We start from the raw sequence: 8,533 nt of genomic DNA, 5'->3' as shown, positions 1-8,533 counted from the left end.
ATACAGTAGTAGTAGAGTAGTAGTAGTAGTAGTAGTAGTAGTAGTAGTAGTAGTAGTAGGTAGTAGTAGTAGTAGTAGTAGTAGCAGGGATGGCGGGATGGGCTCCAAGGCTCAGTGCTTCTACTCAAGACTAGCCGACCTAATGGCAGAAAAGAAGCACCAGCCAAGGAGCCATGTCGTCGCATGGATGAGATGCCGTCTCTCATTCTCCCTCCTCAGATCTGCCCTCCTGTGTCTCAGGGGGACAAGGCATTCCACTCCCATACCTGCAGACTTAGGAGGCCTCGACTGCGAGGCTACAGTGGTGGAGAGTGGCATAAGAGTAGATAGTAGTAGTAGTAGAATGAATTTATAGTTAACAACTAATGTTTATATTATAGAGTATTAGATATGGTTGGATGCCACAGTCATTAGCGGGAGCTGGGGCTAATGACCTCCAAGTAATGGAGCCCCTAATTGACACATCAATAAACATGGGGTGGAGGTAGTAGTAGTAGTAGTAGTAGTAGTAGTAGTAGTAGTAGTAGTATGTAGTAGTAGTAGTAGTACGTAGTTTCAAGACACTTATCCTTCAATTTTTGACTACCGCTTCGGACCCGGCATCTCAGTGAGCTTTTTTTTTATATTGGATTTTTGTTGCCCTTGGCCGGTGTCCTTCCTACATAATAATAGATATAAAAAAAATAAATAGTGCAGGAAATACTGATGGTGATATCAGTGACAAAGATAGCGGTGGTAATAATGATGACAATAACCGTGATAGTGGCGGAGATGATAGCGGAGGAGCAGCCAGACAGACCCAGTAGGACAGCACCGCGTGAAGGGAACAGTACATTGCAATATTCTTTGCAACACCCAGCCAATCATCCCACCTCTCGCCCTGCCGCCCCCATTCAGGAGTGACCGCTGCTCTTACCCTAAACCCAAGTGTGCCTGGTTAGAGCTACAGATTCCAAGCCTTTCCGTGCGCTAGTGACGGCACTGTTCCCAGCACTCTCCATAGCAGTGACCAGGACGCCGCCGCTGAGAACACCCTGTAAAAGCAGTTTCTTCAGGTGACTTCATTAGAAAACAAAGAACAAACGAGTGCTTTCTGAATAACAAAAAGAGTTTATTTGTTTTCTCTAGAGTTTCACAAGGATACAAGTACTTACGAATAATAAAAAAAAACAGTTTCCTGAGATGTTTTCACGAGTCGCATTAAGATTACCAGTACTTTCTGAATAACAAAAGAATTTTCTTCAAGTGTTTTTATTTCATGAGTCTCACAAGAATGCAAATACTTTCTGAATAACATAAGGAGTTTCTTGAGGTGGTTTCATTAATCTCACAAGGATATAAGCACAGTGTTAATACCTTGAGTCACTCCACGACGGTTTCTTCCAGCTTCCCTTTCTTTATGTCCTGTTGTCCCTAGGTGTATTCAGAAAGCAGGTATTAGTTGTTCTATTCATCTATATCGTTGAGTTCATATGGATATAACATTACTTTGGTGGATTCGGAAATTAGAAGTCATCTGTTACACTCACTAGCCATAAGTCCACTATTCAAAAACGCTTTGCTTTCTCACCACGACTATTTCAAAGACCACAGAGATGATTGGCCGAGTTCTCAAGAGTGTTTCTCCTTTTGATAATGTAGAAATATTGTTAACCTATCACTAGAACCATAAAAACACCCTTAAAAAACCATGTAGCTTTAACCAAACCATTCTGAAAGTAGTGGAGATGCGGACAAATATGCTACAGAATAAGGTGCTAAGTATTATCTATTACTCCTCGTCATCCACGCAGCGCCTCCCGCTAAGACACAACACATGCAGTTTTAGTGTAACGCATGACGAAAAGTGGTGCTGCTCGAGTGAAGGATTTCCAGTTGGACGCGTGGTTTTTAAGTGCCTGTCAAATGAGAAGGCCAAGGGTGTGTTCAAGACGTAAAGTTATGGGAGCCACTAAGATCTCCGCCATCCAGAGCGATGCCAACACTATCAAAGGCCTGGAGTGACGGTACTGTGGCTCGAGTCAGAGATATACGGTTGACAGACTACGGTAAGGTGTGTGTGTGTGTGTGTGTGTGTGTGTGTGTGTGTGTGTGTGTGTGTGTGTGTGTGTGTGTGTGTGTGTGTGTGTGTGTGTGTGTGTGTGTGTGTGTGTGTGTGTGTGTGTGTGTGTGTGTGTGTGTGTGTGTGTGTGGACCATATTCTGAAACACTGCGCCGCACCTCCAGTATTTCAATAGACTCTAGGTGAAGCTACACAGGATTTTAAGTGTTTTTTTTTTTTCTTTTTTCGTGATTTAAGTGATAGATGAACAAACTTTTTACATTACTAACAGGAGAAGGAAACACTTGAGAACTCGGCTAATCATCTCTGTGGCCTCTGAAAAACTGACGTGATGAGAGAGCCAAAGCGTTTCTGAATACGGGCATAGTACGTGTGACGGTAATGACACTGCATCTTGCTATGAACCATTACTACCACACCACTAAAAAAGACAGATACACGTAAATACATAAAAAGCTAAGTGTGTGTGATATTCCCAAGCTGTATATTATGATGAAGTGAAGTGCAGCGCTACACACTTTTGCCGTTTTACACACGAACGGGCGGGCGGTGTGGGCGGCCTGTACCTGAATGAATACTTATTTTCCAGTTCATTGTGCGGGTGAAATACGGTAATGACGAACCTCGCTCAGAGTCATAAATCCGACCCAAGCAACGAGCAGCGCGGCGGGGCCATCCATCACGCCAGCCGCCCAGAGCCCCGCCACCACGCAGCGCCACCGAGACACACCCCGCTCTGGCACCCCGACACCCGTGCACCCCGCCACGCCAGGGAAATACTTGGGTATCCTACGCTTCTCACCTCCCAGCTCATTGCTTTCCTTCATATTAGTGTACATATATTTTTTTTCATTTTTCTTCTTTCCCTTTTTATCTTATTTTTAAGGTTTACAGTTTTTATTTTTGTTTTTTTTACTTTTATTTTTTATGTATTTTCTTTTATTTGCAGTCATTGTTCATTTCCTCCTTTTCGTTTTTTTCTGTAGTTTTTTTTTTTTTGTAGCAAGATTATAACTTTCTGTACATTTTTTTATATTTCTATGCGATTTGATAACTGTCTCATTATGCAGTTGGAAAGCGCATAGCCAAATAACCAATAATAATAATAATAATAATAATAATAATCCTTCACCCATCCTACCCTATTCCACCACTGCCTCTCACCATCCCTTCACAATCCAGCGTTCTTTCCATCCTCCATATCCTTCACCCCATCCTGCTCTCCTGTTCCATCACTGCCTCTCACGTCCCTTCCCAATGCAGTGTTCACATCCCCCACATCTTTCACTTACTCCTCTACTCTCCACCACTCCTACTCTGGGATCTACAACACCTCTCATCTCCCTTCCCAACAAGTCCCTTTTCCTTCCACTCCCTGCCCCACCTTACGCATCCCTCCATACTTTTTCATCCTACCCTCCCTGACGACACACTAGGACTAGGAATCTTCAACGTCTGTCAAGGCAACTCCATTCCTCCATTCCTGAAACAGTTCTTTGTCTGGAATTCTTTACTTTTCTTTCCTGGGAGAGACAATTAGTGGGTCGTCTTTTCTTACATTATTTTTGCTCTCAGTCTGCTTCTCTTGTGCATAAAACAAATAGTGATGTTCTGACCAGCCTCGTAGATTTACAATACTAGACTCGGTGTTGACTCACGCGGCCATCACTCACTTAATCATCCTCCTCCTCCTCCTCCTCCTCCTCCTCCTCCTCCTCCTTTTACTTCTACCACTACTGCTGCTACTACTACTACTACTACTACTACTAACTACTACTACTACTACTACTACTACTACTACTACTACTACTACCACCACCACTACTATTATTATAACATAGCATTGTCTGAAAAAAGAATCACAGCAAAAAGAAGAGAAGAGAAAAACCAAGCACCCACACACACACAAACACACACACACACACACACACACACACACACACACACACACACACACACACACCACACACACACACACACACACACACACTTCCCACTGCTCCTCTTGTAACGCCCACGCCAGTAATGAATAATACCTTCTCTATCTTTTCTTTTTACTTTCACCCTACCCACTACACATTCCCACTCACCCTCCCCTCCCACCGTCAGACCTCACCTCTTTTTTTTCTTTTTTTCTTCCTTTCCATAACATTTCCACACTACTGACGCCTCGTGCACATTGCTGCGTGTCGCCTTAACCCTTTGAGTACCACGACATAGCTCACTTTCACTCTGGACACCATAACAAAAGTGTATTAAGCTTTAGATGATTATGTTGTAATAAAGGCATTAAAATTTACCTCCATCTGCTCATCAACTAGCATTGTATCTCCGTGATTGACGGCCCGATCCCATTACCGAGAGAGAGAGAGAGAGAGAGAGAGAGAGGAGAGAGAGAGAGAGAGAGAGAGAGAGAGAGGAGAGAGAGAGAGAGAGAGAGAGAGAGAGAGAGAGAGAGAGAGAGAGAGAGAGAGAGAGAGTGTGTGTGTGTGTGTGTTTTAAATGGTGGTTTTTTTTTGGTGTTTTTGTGAGATTCTTGGGTATTTTTGTAGTGTTTTTGAGTGTCTGTGTGTTCTGGAGGTATTTAAGCGTTTTTTTTTTTCATTTTCTTTCTTTCTTTCTTCTTCTTTTTTTTTTTTAGAATTATTATACCTAGGAGTGAGAGTGGCAGAAATCAAGGAGTCGGAATCAGAGTGTGGTGTTTGGGTAACCGCCTCCACAGCCCTGCGCCTTGGTCATCCAGGGACACTTATGGGTTCAAGGGAATGGGTTATGTATTACGAGCTTTAGATATTATCATTGTTATTAAAAAATCGTATAATATGGAAGCACGACCCTTCTTTATGTTCTTCCTTTGTTGTTTATTCCTTCCATTTTCTTATTTCCTCCTTCATTTCTTCCTTCTTCCGTATTTGCTGTCTTGTATTGTTTCTTCTTCTTCTTTCGTGCAACACAGAAGCATGATACTTTTTTATATTCGTCCTCTGTCATTAATTCCCTCTACTTTCCTTCTTCCTCCTTCATTCCTTCCTTCTATATTTATCTCATATTCTTCTTTCTTTAAATTCTTCCTGTCTTATTTAATATTTCTACTTTCTTACTTCCCACTTCCATTCCTCCCTTCTTCTATTCTCGTTGCCTCATATTCTTCCTTCTTTAAATTCTTCCTTTCTTATTTACTACTTCTACTTCCTTACTTCCCCCTTCATTCCTCACTTCTGCTAATCTCGTTGTCTTATATATATTCTTCCTTCTTTCATCCTTCACCTCTTGTTGGCGTTATTTACTGTATTACCCACATACTAAGGCAACCACTGAGCAGCATAGGACCTGAAATTATTGTCTCCTGTTTTTCATATTTCATTTTCTCTTAGTGTTACTTGCATTACAACACATTCAACAGCCTGCCACTGAGCGACATACGTGCAACTCAAGTACTGTGTCTTATCATCGCTACCTCTGTCCCACCCCAGCTGTATTCGAGTTTCCTGCTATTCACAACACGGTAATTGAAGGGACTCTGCTATTTTTAAACCCCGAAGGACATCTATTCCTCTCTCTCTCTCTCTCTCTCTCTCTCTCTCTCTCTCTCTCTCTCTCTCTCTCTCTCTCTCTCTCTCTCTCTCCTGCCCTCCTCCCCTCACTGCGTCTTCTTCAATCAACCAGAACCTAATCCAGCACTTCCTGTTTAATCACAACGAGTGCATACCAGGAAGAACCAATCCACACACACACACACACACACACACACACACACACACACACACATACACACACACACAGGCGGAGGAAGAAATAACAGCCACGGGAGATATAAATAAGTATGAGGCAGGGATAGTTTTTGGACGGGAGGAGGAGGAGGAGGAGGAGGAGGAGGACAATGGCAACGACGACGACAAAAACAAAGAACAAGACTCAGATAATTATTCGCTTGTACAAAGGTTATCCACGTAGTTACAATTCACAAGAAGAACAAGAACAAGAAGAACAACCAAAGGACAAGAACAAGAAGAACAAGAACAAAAAAACAAACAAGAAACACCCACAATCAACCCAAAACAAAGGCAAAGAACAATGAAACAAACAAGAACACAAGAAACGCAAGAAGGATGAAAGTTACAAGAGAACAAGAGGAGTCAGACGAAGAGGAGGAGGAGGAGGAGGAGGAGGAGGAGGAGGAGGAGGAGGAGGAGGAGGAGGAATCAGGGCACCACAACAATCAGCTGGCAGAATGAGTGGTCACTGCTGTATAATCCTGATTAGTCACGCCACAACCCTCACCCCACCAGGTTCCCCTCAAGGCCCCCTCTGGTCCCCCACACAGGTCTCTCTCATGCCCTTGTTTCCCTCCACCGAGCCTCCCCCACGACCTGCGTTGACCCTGTGTTGTCAGGCGCTGCTGCAGGAGAAGGAGAAGGAGGAGGAGGAGGAGAAGGAGGAGGAGGAGGAGGAGGAGGAGGAGGAGGAGGAGGAGGAGGAGGAGGAGGAGGAGGAAATATGCAGGGTGGACACACACACACACACACTCATTTCAACTACGCATCACTTTCTCCTTCACTACTACCACACACACACACACACACACACACACACACACACACACACACACACACACATACACACAATTTCACTGTTTACTTTTCTCATTACCAGTTCAAGACACGTGCATATAAAAGAGGGAAATACGAGTGTCCATTTCGCCACGTTGAAAAAAACAAATGATGAAGGAGGGGAGGAGGAGGAGGAGGAGGAGGAGGAGGAGGAGGAGGAGGAGGAGGAGGAGGAGGAGGAGGAGGAATTGAAGATAGATGAGAGGTAAGGGAGGAGAAAACGGGTGGAAATGAAGAAAGAACGACACGCACACACACACACACACACACACACACACACACACACACACACACACACACACACACACATCTTTAAATCCCTCCCTGGTCTTTACAACAGTTTGCTGACGAAGTGTTAAATGTCTCTCAGGTGTGGAGTGTTTGCTAATCACGCTACAGGTGTGGAGAGAGAGAGAGAGAGAGAGAGAGAGAGAGAGAGAGAGAGAGAGAGAGAGAGAGAGAGAGAGAGAGAGAGAGAAATGGGTTGCCAATGACCATTACGCATAATTACCATTAGATTTGCTCTCTTATGTCCCCTTGAGTACACACACACACACACACACACACACACACACACACACACACACACACACACACACACACACACACACACTGTAAGAGGAATCTATATAAAGACATTGAGAAAGACCCGATATTGAGTGAATGGCCAGAGAGAGAGAGAGAGAGAGAGAGAGAGAGAGAGAGAGAGAGAGAGAGAGAGAGAGAGAGAGAGAGAGAGAGAGAGGAAGGAAGCAGCACTCGTCGCTTCCTTCCTGGTGAGGCGTCAAGCTGTGTGACCTCCTGTGACTACCACCAGTGTGACCCGCGCCACGACCATCCCCGCAGAGAGAGAGAGAGAGAGAGAGAGAGAGAGAGAGAGAGAGAGAGAGAGAGAGAGAGAGAGAGAGAGGGTTTATATATATATCATGAAACCTAAGTATATTCAAAGTAATCATTTCTTTCCACTTAAAAGGGAATGTTTTGTTACTTTCCATCTGTGAGTGAGAGGAATAACGATGTGCTGGTGTTTCCTTCTAGAGGCGGCGTGGTTGCTGGCTGGTGGTGGTGGTGGTGGTGTTGGTGATGTGATTCCGTGAAGGTGGTAGCGCCTGGTGGTAGTGGTGGCGGTGCTGTGGCTGTGTGAGGGTAGTGGCGGTAGTGGAGGTAGTGATGGTATTCAGTGGCGAGATGAAGGGCAGGGAAGCGTCTCCTCGTCACGGTCTGGGCAGCTCCCTCACTTGCGCCCGCTGAACGCTATGCTGAACTTTTTTTGGGTTGAGCTCCGAGTGAAGTTCGAACTCACTCGTCCCTCACGCCAGACTTCAGAAAGCGGCAGTACATAGGGTATTGAGTGATATGTCTGCATGCCTTGACTCTGCCAACGTGGCCAGGGAGCTCCAACACCAACAATGAAAAGAAGATATATTTGAACGCATCATTAGCAAAACTGTGATCTTGTAGCAGTAAACGTTAAAATGGGATAACTGTATTGAAGTGAGCGTTGATAAATCTGGCCACTGCAATGAGAGTAAGTCATGAAGTAGAGATAGGTGGTGAGAGAGAAGTGGATGAGAGGGAAGGGGCTTAGAGTCGTATCCTGAAACACTTACTCTCTCACCACGACTATTTTCAAAGGCCACAGAGATGATTAGCCAAGTTCCCAAGAGTGATTCTCCTCTTAATAATGTGCAGATGTTGTTGACCTGCCATTAGAACCACAGAAACACTCTTACAAACCCACGTAACATCACCGAAAACCTTTTGAAAGATGTGCTGGTGTTTCAGAGTATGGCCTTCAGGACGGTGAGAGCTCATTGGGTGTAGAGCAAACCATCTGGGAACCTTCTCTTTACTGGCAATG

The 8,533-nt window shown here is 44.4% G+C and overlaps 1 long non-coding RNA gene across 1 annotated transcript; it reads left to right on the top strand.

The window, feature by feature from the left end:
* The first annotated feature begins 772 nt into the window (after positions 1-772).
* LOC135112862 (uncharacterized) lies at positions 773-3,463 on the top strand. Its single transcript, XR_010274586.1, has 3 exons — positions 773-1,055; positions 1,794-2,048; positions 2,652-3,463. It is a non-coding gene; the product is annotated as an uncharacterized LOC135112862 (long non-coding RNA).
* Positions 3,464-8,533: the final 5,070 nt, after the last annotated feature.

Source organism: Scylla paramamosain, chromosome 24 (genome assembly GCF_035594125.1).
Source record: "Scylla paramamosain isolate STU-SP2022 chromosome 24, ASM3559412v1, whole genome shotgun sequence".
Classification (NCBI taxonomy): domain Eukaryota; kingdom Metazoa; phylum Arthropoda; class Malacostraca; order Decapoda; family Portunidae; genus Scylla; species Scylla paramamosain.
Note: the sequence above shows the minus strand (reverse complement) of the source record. Positions and strands in the feature narration are given on the sequence as shown.